We start from the raw sequence: 10,335 nt of genomic DNA, 5'->3' as shown, positions 1-10,335 counted from the left end.
CCGCGGACAAAACCGTGGCAGGAAGCGAAAATTTCAGGGACTAAAGTGCAAAACATGGGATTTTAAGCCCTAAACCCTATATTAAACCAAGGAAGCCGGCCAAGAAAAGGAGGGGACATATATTGGACATAGATTCGACCTAAGGAGGCAAGAACACAATGGGAGCAAGGCGGAGAATTCTTCTACGAGTTTTTCCTTCCTCTTCCTATTTTTCATTGTTGGTTATGACTTTTAGTATTATAGTTTTACATACTATTATGAATAGCTAATTTGTTATCTAGAGTTTGATAGAACCTTTTGTAGGATAAATTCTTGTTATGTTTTTATATAATTGAGCCATAGCTTTTCTCTATTTGTTCAATTACGTTTATATTGTGGTTGGTTGAAGAGCTCTCAATTAGCTGTGCCTATTTAGTATGCATAACTCGGGAGAGAGTGCATATTTAGATAATTGTTGAACAACACCACTCCCAGAGTATATGAGGGATCAATAACCGAGGGTTTAAAGGCGGGATTAGGGATAACGAAGCTTTGGGTGCGATCTGAAGTGAGCTGTATTAAAAGCCAGCTAGCGTAGCTCCGGAGAGTGCGTCTAGTAAATTTTCGTAATTACTCGGGAGATATTTACGGTAATAAGAGTGCTCATGATCGGTAGAGAATACTTAGGCGAAATTATAGAAGACATAGCGGGAAGGATTCCGAAAATTGGGGAAATCATAACTCTAGACCTCCTTAATCTTTTCTCTAACCCTCAGTATCCTTAGTTGTTAATTTACTATTTTAATTTGTTAGTTAATTAGTTAAACACAAGAATCTTAATATCTATAAGTTAGGAATTGTTCAAGCTTATCTTCTTGGTGATAGTGAACAGTTGTAGCTAAACCTTAGTTCTCTGTGGGATTCGACTCCGGACTTGTAAGCCGGATTATATTTGCAACGACCGCATTGTCCTTTTTATAAGGCATAATTGAACGTGATCAATGATTGAAATTTCAATTTAGTGGTCAAAGTTCCTAGTCTGTTAACTGTAAGATTTTAATTCTGCCAATAGTTTTCCTCTCTTTTATCTTATCTTTTTCAATCAAGAAAATCTATCTCGGCAGAAAATGTACGACCAATTGAACGTTGGAGTTTGCACGTTTTATTCTTTCTAACTTAAAAGTCCTTGTGTCATTATTAACATAAGTGGTGACTGGTGTTTTGATTTTTCTTGAGAAAAATATTCACAAAGCGAAAGCAATCCAGGATCAGCTTGCATGTAATATAAATAAAAATAATAGATTTTAATCAATATCAAAATAGTACATACCTCTTGAATGAAAACACCTATGAAATAAATTCTCTATGATCTTTTGTTGTGTGGATTAGCAAATCATATATCTAGTTAAGAAGCGATTTACTCCAATGTAGTACTTTTCGGGGCAAATCCGAATTAAATGGGGCCTCTATATGAGTACCGGATCTAGTTCTTATTTCAACCTTATATTGTTGGCAAGTAAACATGTCCTCAAGAAGCAAAATCGAAAACAAAATTGCTTTTAATTATACATCCATTGATATTAGTAAAGCTACTGTTTTCATCTCAAAATGTTTGTTGCTTTATGCATTTCCCAGAACTAATCTTAATAAATCTTGATCATGAATCTGGCACGATATTTACGTTTGGAACAAATATTTTAATTCTTGTTATTTTTTGTATAGTTCCTGAAGACAAAAATAGTACTTACCAAATGATCATTAGTGTTACTGTATTTGGTCAACTTAATTAATTCGTTCTAACACGTAAGGTGACTGACATTATAAGACGGAAACAACAACCTAATAAAGTAACAAGATGAAGCACCGTGATATAATGATAATTTTATTATATAGTTTCACATATAATGATTTTAGTGCTTATAAAGCTATTTGTGGTGACTTTTCCTATAATGATTAACTATTTAAGTATTCTACCACTTTGCTAAAGTGGGGGTGATGAAACACACAAGCCACAGTATAATAACAAGTGTTACACTAATTATTCTACGTCATTGTAAATCATATTTTCCGGTAATATAAGTTTTATTTATACCTTTCGGAAGGGAGCAAAATCTGATTATTTTTTTTCCCGAATCACATCTATTAAATTTTCACTTGTTTTACTACTTTAAACAAATAAGGAGAATTTTCTATTTCCTTTCACTCTTATTTCCTTTCTTCTCCTTTTATTTTCATAATTTCATAATCTTTTTTTCATCCTCTGGGTATGACAACGGAGTGAAATGAGGGTGGAAAAGTTGGGATATATTATTAACCATGCGGTTTAGCTATAGTATTATATTTATTCTTTATGGAATAATTATTTATTTGATTTATTCAATTCAATAAAGTATTATTTTAAATAGATTATTTGTTACATGTGTGCCCTTTAATTATGTAGTAGACGATTTAGTGTATGGAGTCTTAACTCATGCACAGAAGATTAAATTATCGGTTCTCATAATTAATAAATAATGTTCACAATCAAAGATATTGTTGGGAAAAATATCTTTGTTTGTAGCACAAGATTAAAGTATAATTTATTTTGATTATAGGAGTTGTTTTACTCCAACTTCTTGTGCTAGTATACTTAGTGTATATTGAACGAACCAAGTAGAGAAAAGATATTTTTGTACTGAATATATAAAATATTTTCTCTGATTCATTAATTGAGCTTATTTTCCTAATCTTGATATAGTTATTATGATCCGTGTAATTTATTTATTACTTTGATTTATCAAAAGGTACAACTCTATTTAGAGTTAGTTTATGCCAAATAGATTGGAAATAATACCTCTTTATGCAAGCTTATATGTTTTTATGTGAAAACTCGGCCGGTGAATTATGTATCCGTCACACAAGATAGTTTAAGCGGAATATAAAGGATTTAATTAGTTGATTAAATTAATTAGTCGATGATTTAGTTTAATTAACTAGTATTTGTAATCTTAACATGGGAAGTTAAAATAGGTGTTGGTGAATTTCGAAATTCATATTGAGGAGTTCAATTGCAGTTTTTTAGTGGAATAAACTATGATTAATTGTAATAGGATTTAATTCATCCAAATTTCGTATCAATACTATAATTGGTAGCCTCTTATTATTTTTGTGGTCCTTGCTATCCTTAGTAAAAACCTTGACAGACTTGGGAAAAAAGTTTTTTGTTTGAGTTGGACTAGAATTATACTATACTGGTAGAATCCTACACGATTTATGGCCTAGTTTTTGGCTTAATTTCGCATCTACAAATAGAAGACTAGTTTCACATAATAAATCACTCTTCAGAGTAGTAGTATTTGCCCACACAAGTATTTTCGTCCAAGCAGAAGTCTGTAGTCCTGGGTTCTTGCTATGTGAACAAGCTATGAAACAGTTCTGAGAGGTTAGTGTTTCTAATCTCTGTAATTCAATCATTGTCTAGATTACATATTTGTGATACATGTGTTTATGCTTGCTTCCGCTGCGTATGTTCTAACAATTGGTATCAGACGTCTACATAATGTAATACAACATGAATAGAGTAAACTTAAAACATGGTGTTCTATTATACATGTTTGTTATGTTTATTCCATGAAAACAGTGTTAGTTTTCTCAACAACCAACACTGTTATAAGTAATATTTTGAGTTATAAAATCAATGATAAACATATATTAGTATGATATGTGATACGAACGAGTCAAAATATTCAAAACAGAAAAAATGCTAAAAATTGATTTTTGCCAATTGGTCATGGTTTTGGAATTCTGATTTTTTGTCGAACTTCGATGACCTCAAATTTGATAGATTCATCTGAAACGGCCTAGTGAGCAATATTCATCAGCTTCGCTCGTGACGTATGTCATTTTTCGGGCATTCAGGGTCGTTTAGATGGGGTTTTGGCCCTTTTTCTATTTTTTTGAATTTTTTTCAATAAAAAAAGTCGAAAACAATGGTGGTAGGGTTCAATCCCTATGTTTTCATTCATGTTTTACGGTAATATAATAAATTTATATGTTGATATAGGTCTTCTTCCACATTGGATAAATTCATTATAGATAATTATTGTGGTTTTGTCTCTAGTTGTTTGATAACTTATATTAACTCTCCAACGAAGTTACATGTTGATTTAATGAAACTAGGATTTATAAAAGTAATATTTACATATCTTAAATTGACAATTTACTCTCCATCTGAGTTGGTCCTGTTTTAGTTTATGGGGTGAATATCTGACATAACTCATATATTATGCATGAATAGTTAAGTTTCCCTATCAAATCTAACTATTCAATGAGCATGGTTATATGTGTAATGTGTTATGTTATTTTGAATTTTATTATTCTTATTGCATAACTAATGATCTATTTAATGTGCATATCTCTCAGATTAACCATGTGTTCATTCGACCCAATTATTTCAAGGTTGAACCAAAACAAGTTAGAAGGACTGAATTGTGTTGACTGAAAAAAGAACCTTGATGTTGTCCTAACTGCTGAAGGTTACAAATTCTTATTAACTGAGGAGTGCCCAGAAAAACCTGATGATCAGGTTAAGGCCTATGATAAATGGGTTAAGACTGATGAGATGACGCGATGTTACATTCTTGCCTCTATGGCGAATGTTTTTGTCATGACCTAAAAATCACAAGTCGTGATGGCACCTAAATCAACCCGCTAGATAAGCCAACTAACAGAAAATACAACTCAACTGAGATTATAAGAGAATAGAAAATAGATAACTGAACATTTACAAATTTACCCAAGACCTGGTAGTACGAATCACGAGCTTCTAAGATTTAAAATTTCAAAACTGATACAAATAAATACACATTATGTTTGAAGGTTACATAAATAGATTAGCAATAACCTAAGCCACAAAGGACAAGAGGCGGCTATATCCAAACGCACGAACATCTTCCGAACCAGCACCCGATGTCACAGCAGCTCCGATCCAAAATTTGCACGCAATGTGCAGAAGTGCAGTATCAGTACAACCGACCCCATGTACTTGTATATATTTTTTCTAACCTCGTCGAAGTAGTGACAAGGCTTTTAGTTAAAAGATTCTTATTGTTATAACCTGTACATTAGATTAGCAGTAAAGCAGTTCAAAGCATAAAAGATAAAGGTATCATATATAACTCGGCGAGATAGTCAGCAATTACTAAAAGGAATCACAGTAGTAGATTTACAATCTTTCCTTGTATAAGAAGTATATCCAAGATATCACGTCAAACGGCACGGTAACACCCTTCGTGCTTCTATCTCTGCCTCACCATATATATATATATATATATATATATATATATATATATATATATNATATATATAAAATTTATTTGTGACAAATCAATTAGCATGGCAACACCCTTCGTGCGTTCAACTCATCCTCCCAAATGTATGAGTAACAGAACCAACCAGTTGATAGAAATATCGATAACACGAATTACAAAGTAGGAAGTACGCAAGCACAACAATGGACAAGGATACACATGTGGGCAACAGTAAAAGACTAAGCGGAAAGCACGTGAGTAATAACAACAATTGAAAAACAATTAATATCAGCTTCAATTAACTAGCATATTGTAGGCCTAAGTACAAATATAATAAATAAGACGGAAATCCATGATTTTTACAAGTTGACAGGTAAGGGCATGAATGGCTACCATGGTGGAAGGCTTATACTAAAGTGCAACAGAATAGATACAACATGAGTATAATTATAAAAGCAGGAAATAGGCATGGTATTTGCAAGTTAAGCAAGTGGAAGGTATGAGCTGTCACACCTACCCCGGAGGATAATGTATAAGGGAGTTTTTCCATTTAAAGTGACATTATTCGAAATGGGATTATTTATTTGTTTTTTAGAGTCTCCACTTGGGATAGGTTTGGCTTTTGGTGTCCCAAGTCACCGATTTAACGTAAATCCCAAATCGATGAAAATTATCGACTTTCCAATTGGAGTCTGCGAACCAGAAATTCTGAATAAGGAATTCTGTTGACTCGAGGGAAGGTGTTAGGCACCCTCGGATCCCGTGGTTCTAGCACGGTCGCTTAAACTATTATAAATGGCTAAAATCTGATTTTTTATACATGTTATCTTATAGTGCAATTTTAAAATTATATACCGCTTTTAATTAAATTTTTTAAGAAAGTGAACGTCGTTTAAAAACGTGTTTTTGGATCACGCCACATGAAATGCACCCGGATCCTCGACACATTTTTATTCAACGTTTTGGGATTTGGATTTGGGTTGCATGAGATGCACACCCGTATTTAGGAAGGTAAAATTATTAGAAAGCGCGCCTAAAGCGACTAACGTGTTATTATTTTCGCGGGAGGCCGTGAAAATTCGTTAAACGGCACGTCCCGAGTTCTAATTATTTTAGTATAAGTATTTAAAGAGGGCCCCGCAATTTATGCATTTTTGTTTGGCGGGGTACACCTCATTTATTTTAAAAGATATCCTAAAGCAAACTATGATTTTCTATTGAATTTTGTCTCTAACAAGGCCTAATTAATTAACATTATTAATTGACTACTATTAAAAGTATTCAAGCAAACTTGGGCCCCAAGATCAAGTCCAAATTCAAATAAGAGGGATCTTCAATTATTGAAGACCTCTTAATTCAAATTTTCCACTTGACTTGAAAGGCCTTAACTTGCATTACAATTTAAACCAGTAGCCCATATTAAGGCCCTTAGCTTACTGGGCTTCGAAATTAATCCCAATAAAGAAAGAAAATCCGTTCAGCCCTATAAAGGGCTTTCTAACACTGGGCCTAAGAATCAGCCCAAGTGGGAAGTGCTCCTGATGGTCCATTATACAGCCAAATGCCTTGATTTAAAGGCTAAGTATTTTTGGGCTTATTATTCTGCAACTAGCCCAATCCTTATTTAACAAGAGGCTGCCATGCCGGGCTCATGAATGAGCCCAAGCTCGATGTAAGTTTTATTTAGATATTGAAGTGCTGATTTTGATCACAACTGGACTTGCAAACTCAATTGTTTAAAATTAAAAACTCACGTATGTTTCAACTTGTTTGCATACTGATAATTCCGAAATTTTGATAGTCATCCAGCCTTAGTTAATACACCTCAAAGCAAAATTAGTCACAGCCTGGAAACTAGAAGTAACTACTAGTATTCATTTCTGATTTTTTACATACAACATGATAAGCAAATTAAAGTAACCAGTCCCTATAGTTGTAGGAGATGCTTCGATGTTCAGTGACAAATACACATGGTGCTTTCAGATTCGAATCATGATAATATGTTCTAACACTTTTAATAAGAGTAAAACTACACTATTAAGCCAATATCATATTCTAAGCTTAAGTTTCAAACATGATGATAAGACTAACACTAATTAAATCTAACACTGTTCAACAGGGCACCCATATAACTCTATCAGATCCAGCAGTTCAGTTAAAAGCAGTCCAAACAGTCCCATAATACACCTAATATAATGTTCAAATGAATACAGAGGTGAAATGCATTTAAACTAGGGTAAAATACTGGAAGATAAAAACAGCTTGCACTTCATTACTTCTTCTAATTTGATCATACATTGGACTCAAATTTCATAGTTATTTGAAGCTGAAACAAGTACCTGGAAATTGGCACAAAATGAGGCAAAATAGAGGTCAGTTAACAACAACTGGTTCAATTTACAGCAGCAAACCAGCAAATTCAAAAGAAGCAGGAGCACGAGCAAAGGTAGTAGACACTCAAATCAACAATTTCAACCAAAACCCAGGCAAAAACAGGATAGGAGGCAGTAAAATCCAGAATCAACCCAATCAACCAAACAAAATCAGCTAAGCGTGAAAAATAAGCTTGATGAACCAGTGCAATTAAATAGAAAACAGATCTGGAACTCTTTTTTTTTTTTTGAATTTTTCAATGGCTTGAAACTTGGATTTGAATTTTGATTATCCTAAGCTCTAGAAATTTTTTTTTTTGAAATTTTCAGAGTTTGGATCTCTCTAGACTGCTGAAGCTGGTTTTTGGATTTCAAATTCCAGAATTTTCTAGCCTCTCCCAAACTTGTGAAACAAGGCAAGGGGTATGCCCTTTTATAGCCAAAACTAGGGCTGCCTTCAAATTTCTGTTTTACCCCTAAGTCCCTATTTCATTTTTTCAGTTTTTAGCTAGTTAGTCCCTTATTTATTGGCTTGTTGCTCAAGTTACACTATTAAGTTCTTAAAACTCTAATTAGAACCCCATCTAGAATGTTCTAGGGGTTTCCAAATCAGTTATTTGCAGGATTCCCCACTTTGAATTACCCCAATTACCCTTTCACTAGTTCTAAAATTACTAACCCACCCCAGCCCTATTACCCTTGGTCAAGAGGTGACTATAGTTAACTAATAAAGCCTGGACTATTCAGCTATAACCAAACAATTTCAATTATAATAAAAGAAAACCTAAAATTGAACTAATAGTCTAATTATCCTATTTTAAGTATCAAAATCAAAACCAACTATAGAATTGAACCTGAACAACCAGAATTAGTTCTAATATCAATCAAGCCAAAGTTAAGAACAGACGAAATTACATGGAGTTAATGTAAACAGAAGAGGACAGGAGATCAGAAACTAAAAACAAAACTAGCAAACAAAATCGAAGAGCAAGTAAAAATACTAATTAATCCAACTAAAACCACTAAAAATCAGATCCTAGAACAAACAAGGAGCAGGACAGAATCAATTCTACTAAAAATTTCCTAAATTATATAATGGAGAAAAATCAATAACAAAAGCTAAAAAATAAGCAAAACAGTAAAAGAGAATACAAGAAGAAAAACTTACGCGAAGTTAGAATCGAACTCGACTGTCTTTGAACTTGGTCCCCAAATGATGTTATTTGCCTATTCTTTGCCAAAAATAGGCAAATAACATCATATAAGGATCAAGCAACCACTGAGAAACACCCACGCAGGCTGAAATCCCCAAAGACCCCAAACCGGAACCCTAGATCTAGGATTCGAGCAACTCTGGTTAGATTTGAAGAAAATTGATTTGGGATTTAGAAAGAAGGGGGTGAGGAGAGTCTATGGTGTAATTTTGGTTGGATTTGGGTGATTTAGGGTTTAGCCGCCTCTCTTTGATTCAAGATTCGAGCGATTTGGCTAGGATTTGAAGGGAAAGGACTGTAGATTCGGAAAGAGGAGAGGGAGAGGAACATGGGGTGTAAATTTGGGGTCATTTGGGGAATCGCCGGCGGCGTTATTCCGATAGAATGGGAGACGATTGAGGGGTAGGGGGGACTTATCCGACCATGTTATATTAAGCCTACCCTAGTTCCTGACCGTAGGATCAAAAATCCTCGATGGCCAGGATTAATTGCCATTAAAACGACGCCGTTTTGGGCATCTGCTGGACCGGACTGGGTTGGGGGTTTGGGCCTAATATGGAGCGGATCATGGGGATTTTGGCTTTGGGCTAGCAAATTTAATTAAGTTAAGCCCAAAGCAGACCTCTCTTTTTTTTTTCTTTTTTTTCTTTTCAATTAATTTCCCTTTTTTATTTAAAGTCAACTCAATTTCATTTCATTTCTCTTTATTTTTGTGTTTTTGTTAAAAGCAAAGAAAATTAAAATTAAAGATAACAAAGACTTGAATTAAACTAATTAATTTTCCTAAAACTAACTAAATTCCAATTTAAAAAGAAAGCTAAAAAAATGTAAAATGACTATTTTTGTCATTTTCTCTTATTTTGTTATACTAATTAACAAATAAAACTAAAAATATAAAATTGAATTCTAAATGCAAATGTGCTATTTTTTTGTATTTTTTATGGATTATGCCAACTAAAAATGCACACAAAAAATGCAAATAAACACGAAAGATCATGCAATTAATTCCCTTAAATTCAAATAATAAAAGAAAAATCCTAATTCTAATGAATTTTATAGGAGTAATTTAAGCGTGGCAAAAATCACGTGCTCACATGAGCAACACAACAAAAATTGAAATAGAGATCAATGACAGAACAATAGCAACAAGTCACCTCAGATCTATAATTCTGATAATAACAGTTCAAGGTAAAGACATGAACGTATACACGGAAGACTGATATCAAACATAATGCATGTCCCTCATCCTCGCTTGCACGGAAACAACCACCATGCCATGACCTTACGATAACACACAATCATAACAATATAAATGAAATGGCACGGCATCACCCTTCGTACTTTTACTCTCAAATGATATGGCACCGCATCACCCTTCGTGCTTTTACTCTCAATAACATGGTACGGCATTACACTTCGTGCTTTTACTCTCAATAACATGGCACGGCATCACCCTCAGTGCTTTACACTCTTCCTCGCATG

Source organism: Nicotiana attenuata, unplaced genomic scaffold (assembly GCF_001879085.1).
Source record: "Nicotiana attenuata strain UT unplaced genomic scaffold, NIATTr2, whole genome shotgun sequence".
In the NCBI taxonomy this organism is placed as follows: Eukaryota; Viridiplantae; Streptophyta; class Magnoliopsida; order Solanales; family Solanaceae; genus Nicotiana; species Nicotiana attenuata.
This window is presented reverse-complemented; position numbering follows the sequence as displayed.